This window comes from Ornithorhynchus anatinus, chromosome 2 (assembly GCF_004115215.2).
Source record: "Ornithorhynchus anatinus isolate Pmale09 chromosome 2, mOrnAna1.pri.v4, whole genome shotgun sequence".
Lineage (NCBI taxonomy): Eukaryota > Metazoa > Chordata > Mammalia > Monotremata > Ornithorhynchidae > Ornithorhynchus > Ornithorhynchus anatinus.
The window spans coordinates 132,224,169-132,232,619 of NC_041729.1; the positions used below are offsets into that span (position 1 = coordinate 132,224,169).

At 43.4% G+C, this 8,451-nt stretch overlaps 1 non-coding gene across 1 annotated transcript; it reads right to left on the minus strand.

Moving 5' to 3' along the window:
* Window positions 1-3,531: 3,531 nt before the first annotated feature.
* On the minus strand, window positions 3,532-3,670 carry LOC114809603. The gene has a single exon (XR_003757379.1). It is a non-coding gene; the product is annotated as a small nucleolar RNA SNORA7 (small nucleolar RNA).
* Between the last annotated feature and the right edge of the window lie 4,781 nt (window positions 3,671-8,451).

Sequence of the window (8,451 nt, forward strand, 5' to 3'; positions counted from 1 at the left end):
TCCTCCCTTCTCTCTTTCTACTGCCCACCCCGCACGCTCCGCTCCTCTGCCGCCCACCTCCTCACCATCCCTCGGTCTCGCCTATCCCACCGTCAACCCGCGGGCCACGTCCTCCCGCGATCCTGGAACCCCCTCCCTCCTCACCTCAGACAATCTAATTCTCTTCCCCTCTTCAAACCCCTACTTAAAATTCACCTCCTCCAAGAGGCCTTCCCAGACTGAGCTCCCCCCTTTTTCTCTCTGCTCCGTCTACCCCCCCTTCACCTCTCCACAGCTAAACCCTCTTCTCCCCCCTTTCCCTCTCCTCCTCCCCCTCTCCCGTCCCACCCCCTCAGCACTGTACTCGTCCGCTCCACTGTATATATCTTTATCACCCTATTTATTTTGTTTATTTTGTTTAATGAGATGTACATCACCCTGATTCTATTTAGTTGCCATTGTTTTTATGAGATGTTCTTCCCCTTGACTCTATTTATTGCCATTGTTCTTGTCTGCCTGTCTCCCCCGATTAGACTGTAAGCCCGTCAAACAGCAGGGACTGTCTCTATCTGTTGCCGACTTGTACAATTCAAGCACTTAGTACAGTGCTCTGAACATAGTAAGGGCTCAATAAATACTATTGAATGAATCTGCCACTGGCCTACTGGGCAACATAATAATAATAATAATAGCATTTGTTAAGCATTTACTACGTGCCAGATACTGTACTAAGCGCTGGGGTGGATGCAAGCAAATCGGGTTGGACACAGTCTCTGTCCCAAGTGGGACTCAAATTCTCACTCCCCATTTTACAGATGAGGTAACTGAGGCACAGAGAAGTTAAGTGTCGTGCACAAGGTCACACAAGCAGACAAGTAGCAAAGCCTTCTCAGAAGAGATGTGCTTTTAGTAGGGCTTTGAAGATGGGGAGACAGGTCATCTGTCATAAGTGAAGAGGGATGGTGTTCCAGGAAGAAGAGAGTGGATCCATGGTGATAGAGATAAGATCTAGATACAGTAAGTATGTCTTAGGGGAGCAAAAGTGCATACTGGTGTGTAGTGAGAGAGGAGCAAACTCAAATATCCATCAGTCGGTCAATGGTATTTACTGACCACTTATCTTGAGAGAACAAAATAAAATAGAATTGTTAGGCATGATCCTTGGCCTAAAGGAATTTACAATCTAGGAGAAAGAGAGCTGACTGAGTTTTGGTTCTTTTTTTACAGTATTTGTTAAATGCTAAGTGCCAAATGCTGTTCTAACGCTAGGATAGATACAGGTTAATTAGGCCAGACACAATCCTTTTCCCACATGGGGCTCACAGTCTAAGTAGGAGGGAGAATAGGTATCCTTATTTTACAGGTTGGTGAAACTGAGGCACAGTTGTAAAGTGACTTGACCAAGGTCTCACAGAAAGCAATTAGCAGATCTGGGATTAGAACCCGGGTCCTTCTGATTCCCAGGGTCATGCTCTCTCCACTAAGCCACACTGCTTCCCTGATAAGTGGCTAAAAGTCAATGGTAAGAATTTCTGTTTAATACAGATATGGATGGACAGCCATCGGAGGATTCTAAGGAGTGGGGAGATGTATGTTAAATGATTTTTTTCCAAAAATGATCTACACTGTAGAGTGAGGTGTGGAATCAAGAAGGGAGATGTTGGAAGCAGAAAGGTCGATGAGGAGGCTTTTGCTTGGCTAAGAGTGGTAACAGTTTGGGTTGGGAGGGAAGGGGCAGATTCTAGAAGGGGCAAATTCTAGAAGTGACAGGATTTGGTGACAGACTGAACATGTTGGTTGAATAATAATTATGGTGTTTGTGAAGTGTTTACTATGTACCAAGCACTGTTCTAAGCACTGAGGTAGGTTTAAGTCATTCAGGTTGGACACCATCCCTGTCCCACACGGGGCTCAAACTCAATCTCCGTTTTACAGATGAGGTAAATGAGGCCCAATGAAATTAACTGAATTGCCCAATGTCACCCAGCAGACATGAGGCAGAGCAGGGATTAGAACTCGGGTTCTTCAGACTTCCAGGCCTATGCTCTACCCACTAAGCCACACCGCTGCTCATGAAATGAGATGAGTCTAGGATGATGCCAAGATTTTGGGTTTATGAGTTTGTGAGGATTCTCCTTTTTCTTTTATGGTCCCCTTGTTTTCCTAGTGGGTAGCAGAAGGGCCTGAGAGCCAACAGTCATGGGTCCCAATCCCGACTCTGCCACTTGTCTGCTGTGTGACCTTGGGCAAGTCACTTCACTCCTCAGTGCTTCAGTTATCTCATCTGTAAAATGGGGATTGAAACTTTGAGCCCCATGTGGGACCAGAACAGTGTCCAATCTGATTTGCTTCTAATCACCCCAACACTTAGAGCAGTGCCTGGGTCAGAGTAAGCTTGTAACAAACAAATGCCATGATTATGTCCTGCCTCTTTGTTTAAATCAAATCAGTATTGCCTTGTGAGCCCGTTGCAAACCTTCTCTAACCTCTCCCTCTCCTTGTGAGTCAGGAAATATGGCTGAATTTTATCCTCGTGCCTTTACTGCGTGGCTCGGGGGAAAGAGCCTGGGCTTGGGAGTCAGAGGTCATGGGTTCAATTCCCGGCTCTGGCACTTGCCAGATGTGTGACTTTGGGCAAGTCACCTAACTTCTCTGTGCCTCAGTTACCTCATCTGTAAAATGGGGATGAAGACTGGGAGCCCCATGGGGGGCAACCTGATTACCTTGTATTCCCCAGTGCTTAGAACAGTGCCCTGCACATAGTAAGCGCTTAACAAATACCAAGATTAGCACAGAGGTTTGAAAACACAAGGCACTTATTGAACAGTACTGAATAAATGAAGAAGTTATTTCAAGTTCACAACTTGGAGTATCTATTAATTAGGAAGAGCTTGCTATTCGTCCTCCTGAGATGGTTGGTTTATAAAGTATGAATGTTTTTAAAAATACCAAACCTGGATTAAAACCAAATTTTAACTGATAAAAAGAAAATGTTAGTTTAAATGTATTTTGTATAAGAAACCCTGCTGTGGGAAGGTCAGAGAAACAAAGACTAATTTAACTGGATGATTCTAATGGTCACTTTGTTGCTCTTTGAAATTCAATGATGAGTAAGGTAATGGGATCTCTTACTTTAAAATGCAAGCTGATTGACCTCAAGAAGCACTCTTCTGTTGTACTTACCTCTAATAATAACACTATTTAACTGCCTCAAGGTAAATGGAAGGCAGTAGGTTTCAGTGGGATACTCTAGCAGATATAAGAAAATCCCAAAAGAAGACAAGAATAGGTCTCAGTAACAAAACATCACAGTTTATATAATGGAAGTTAAAGAGGAATTTTGTCACGTTTTGTGTCGTCGAGTCATTTCTGACCCACAGCGACTCCAAGGACATATCTCTCCCAGAACGCCCCACCTCCATCTGCAATTGTTCTGATAGTTTATCCATAGAATTTTCTTGGCAAAAATAAGAGTTATTTATAATTGTATTCTTCCGTGCAGCAAACTTGAGTCTCCACTTTCGGCTTTTTGCCCAGCACAGGTGAGTCTTGACCTGTAGCAGATTGCCTTCCACTCACTAGCCACTGTCCAAGCTAGGAATGGAATGGGTAGGCCCCTGCTTGATTATCCCTCCTGTAGCCCGAGACTGGTAGAATACCAAAAACTCTCCAGGTGAGATCCTGAGAGGGGAAGGAGGAGTTAGACTTTCCTTATCTTTTTAAGGCATGATTGTTAGTTTTATCATTTTCTGATGTCCCAGCTTCTTTTCGTTAGTTGTTTTTTCTTCTTTCCCGCTGAATTGGAAAAGCATTTTTAAGAAGCTAGAAAAAAACTACTCAGACTAAGTGCAGTTAAATATTGATCTAAGCTGATTTGCTTAGGTAACCACAATGGCTATCTGAACAAATAGGTAGGCAGCATATTAACTTATTAAAACAAGTGATAAATTACACTTTCAGGAATAAAATAGTTTGGAAACTGTCCTCCATCCAGACATAAAACCAATTCAGCATTCAAATTCTAGATTGTAAACTACTTGTGGGGAGGGAAGGTATCTACCCTCTCTGTTGTTGTGTAGTCTCCCAAATGCTTAGTACAGTGCTGTGCACAAGTAAGCACTCAGTAAGTACCATTTAGTGATTCAAATTAGAATTTAGACTCATCTCCACATTCTGCCTTATGTCTTCTAGTCATTTTCACCCCTAGGGCAAATTTGTTTCAAGGTTGACGGCAATTCCTTCCCTACCTTGGTTTCTTTCTCTACCAGCAAAATCTTGATAGCAATGTTCTTTTCAACGGCCTACTTGACTTTTCTTAACACATTGCATATTCTTAATTGCATAACAGTTTCTTGAGTAAAAATATCCTCAACTGAACTTTGAAGCAGTTGGGAATAAACAGTTAGGTAAAAGAAATTACAGTTTCACTAACTTCTGGATAAAATTTTAATCAATTCATTAACACTTACACTTTATGCTATGTTTTGCTGAATTTAAATCCATGAAAAATGCTTTGCAGAAGACAAGCATGAAATTAAAAAATGTAAAATGAGTTGAGGTCCCCGCTCTGTCATTTGAAAAAACACTGGAGAGCTCCAATTTTCCAATAGGGTAGAATTAATAAAAGCTGTACATAATTTCACAGTAGATTTTATTCCAGTAGGGCAACATTGTTCTATGAGGATGTAAATCATCTGAACATTTCTGGCAACAACACACACACACACAAACACACACACACAAAATCCCCGTTGTTAATCAGCATGGCACACCAAAATGTATGAATGGTATATGTTACTTGTATCATTAAAACCTTATTATATTGTAATGTAGAAATCTAATTTCTCTAAGTGCCTCATTATTTCTGGTTTCAACTGCCAAATGCACATATATTTTACTTAGTGAGTGTATTAAGCTGAGACAAATGGATGAGACTGGTATTCTGGATCTAAAGTTTACTGATTCTGGTGGAGAACAGGATGAGGGAAATGTACCTGGTATTAAAGATAATAATAATAATAATGTTGGTATTTGTTAAGCGCTTACTATGTGCCGAGCACTGTTCTAAGCGCTGGGGTAGACATAGGGGAATCAGGTTGTCCCACGTGGGGCTCACAGTCTTAATCCCCATTTTACAGATGAGGGAACTGAGGCACAGAGAAGTTAAGTGACTTGCCCAGAGTCACACAGCCGACAAGTGGCAGAGCTGGGATTCGAACTCATGAGCCCTGACTCCAAAGCCCGTGCTCTTTCCACTGAGCCACGCTGCTTCTCCAAGCTACCAGTTTATTACAAGCACCACATAACAATATGTGTAGGATGATTAGCAGTATGTTTTCGGGAAATTAGTAGGCTTTCCAAGACATCATTTCAAACAGGTTTAAATTCTTAACTCGGGGCACATTCAGTTTAACTTCCTTTTAAAGCACCAGTAGAGTAAGAGACACACTGGGTGTTCACTAAATAAAGCTTCTACAACAATATGTTTTCTACTTAAGGCGGTAGTAATATTTATCGATCACACACAGGATTTAGTGCTCTGGACCAGGAACTTGGGAAGTGCAGTACAAAGAAGTGACACTTTTTCTGTCCACAAGGATGTTCGACATCATCGATGGTATGGTAAATTTTGTGACTGGCTCTGCCACTTGCCTACTGTGGGACCACAGGCAAGTCACTTTGTGCCTCAGTAACCTTATTTGTAAAATGGGGATTAAGACCACAAGCCCATTGTGGGACATGGACTGTGTCCAAGCTGATAAGCTTGTATCTACTCCAGTGCTCTCGCATCTCCTCCTGCCTCCAGGACGTCTCCACCTGGATGTCGGCCCGTCACCTAAAACTCAACATGAGCAAGACTGAGCTCCTCATCTTTCCTCCCAAACCTGGTCCTCTCCCAGACTTCTCTATCACCGTCGATGGCACGACCATCCTTCCCGTCTCTCAGGCCCGCAATCTTGGTGTCATCCTTGACTCGTCTCTCTTGTTCACCCCACACATCCTATCCATTACCGAGACCTGCCGCTTTCACCTCTACAATATCGCCAAGATCCGCCCTTTCCTCTCCACCCAAACGGCTACCTTACTGTTACAGGCTCTCGTTATATCCCGGCTAGACTACTGTGTCGGCCTTCTCTCTGACCTCCCTTCCTCCTCTCTCGCCCCGCTCTGGTCTATTCTTCACTCCGCTGCCCGGCTCATCTTCCTGCAGAAACGATCTGGGCATGTCACTCCCCTTCTTAAACAACTCCAGTGGTTGCCTATCAACCTCTGCTCCAAACAAAAACTCCTCACTCTAGGCTTCAAGGCTCTCCATCACCTTGCCCCTTCCTACCTCTCCTCCTTTCTCTCTTTCTACCACCCACCCCGCATGCTCTGCTCCTCTGCCGCCCACCTCCTCACCGTCCCTCGGTCTCGCCTATCCCGCCGTTGACCCCTGGGTCACGTCCTCCCGCAGTCCTGAAACGCCCTCCCTCCTCACCTCCGCCAAACTGATTCACTTTCCCTCTTCAAAACCCTACTTAAAACTCACCTCCTCCAAGAGGCTTTCCCAGACTGAGCTCCTCTTCTCCCTCTACTCCCTCTGCCACCCCCCCTTTACCTCTCCGCAGCTAAACCCTCTTTTTCCCCCTTTCCCTCTGCTCCTCCACCTCTCCCTTCCCATCCCCACAGCACTGTACTCGACCGCTAAACTGTATACATTTTCATTACCCTATTTATTTTGTTAATGAATTGTACATCGCCTTGATTCTATTTAGTTGCCATTGTTTTTTACGAGATGTTCTTCCCCTTGACTCTATTTATTGCCATTGTTCTTGTCTGTCCATCTCCCCCGATTAGACTGTAAGCCCGTCAAACGGCAGGGACTGTCTCTATCTGTTGCCGACTTGTTCATCCCAAGTGCTTAGTAAGCGCTCAATAAATACTATTGAATGAATGAATGAATGAACTAACAAGCATTTAACAAATACCATTAAAATATATATATATATATATGTATATATCATATATGGAATAATATATATTTATATAGCTATTATATACATATTTAAACTCCATGTCTGAATGAGCCAAGCACAGTTAACAAAAATTGAGCATCTCAATTAAAATAGTATAAAAATATATGAGATTATAAAAATATCACTTTCGTTCAAACCAATCATTGGATCTCCAATGTTTAGACTCTCCCCTTCTTCCATAAATAGCTGAACTTTAGCAGAATGGCCATCAGAGCCATTCAGAGATTCTCACATTTGGCCAATTCCCCAAGATCGATTTTTTTAAAGATGCTTTACAAAGCAATTCTCCCTTTTCTAAAGTTAGCTTAGGCTCAGCTTTGACATTCCTAGTAAAGAATGTCTTCTCTGACTTAGAGTGGTCTTCTGCCCCCATCTCCCCAAAGACTACTCATTTACTCCATGTTTTCATGAGAACAGAATTCCACACCTTCCTGTCTTCATAGAGAACACCCATTTACCATCATGGCTCAGAGGAAAGAGCCTGGGCTTGGGAGTCAGAGGTCATGGGTTCGAATCCCAGCTCTGCCACTTGTCAGCTGTGTGACTGTGGGCAAGTCACTAAACTTCTCTGTGCCTCAGTTCCCTCATCTGTAAAATGGGGATTAAGACTGTGAGCCTCACGTGGGACAACCCGATTACCCTGTATATCCCAGCGCTTAGAACAGTGCTCTGCACATAGTAAGTGCTTAACAAATACCAACATTATTATTATTATTATTTACCCCCAATTTTCTGAGCTGGAAAACTGCTTGCCTCCCGCTGTCCTGTCCCCAGCAAAGAAGAAACCTGTGGAGGTTCTGTGGGGGGCTCATGGGGGAAGAAAACCACTGGAAAGTTTCTCCTATGTCACCCTGGATGGGATCAGGTCCAGATCCCTCCAGAACCTCCCCAAAGATCACCCATTTACCCCCATTTTCCTGGATCTGGAAGCCTTGTTGTGAGCAGGGAATGTGTCTTTTATAATGTTATACTATTATATTGTATTCTCCCAAAAACTTAGTACAGTGCTCTGCTCACAGGAAGTGCTCAATAAGTGACTGATTGCATGAATATTGCACTCTCCCAGTGCTTAATGCTGGGCACTGCAGGCAGTAAGGGCTCAGTAAGTACGACTGACTGACTGGTTCCTGAGCAAGCAGACTCAGCTCAGACTGACCATGCTGCCATAAGAAGTGGGATAGAGTGGGTGCTGAGTACTTTAGAAAGTGCCAGAGACTAAGGTAGGTCCTTCTAGGTGTATTCCACAGAAGAAGCTTGGGTGGTGGTTCAACCAGGAGTTGCATCACTGGTGTGGAGGGTTGCAGACTCAAAAAATGGATTTTCCATCAGGCCTAGCCTAGTCGTGGCAAACACTCAGAAAACACATTTTCCAGCTAATAATAATGAAAATAATCACTGTAGTATTTGTTATGTACTTACTTTATTCCAGGCAATGTACTAACTGGGGTAAATA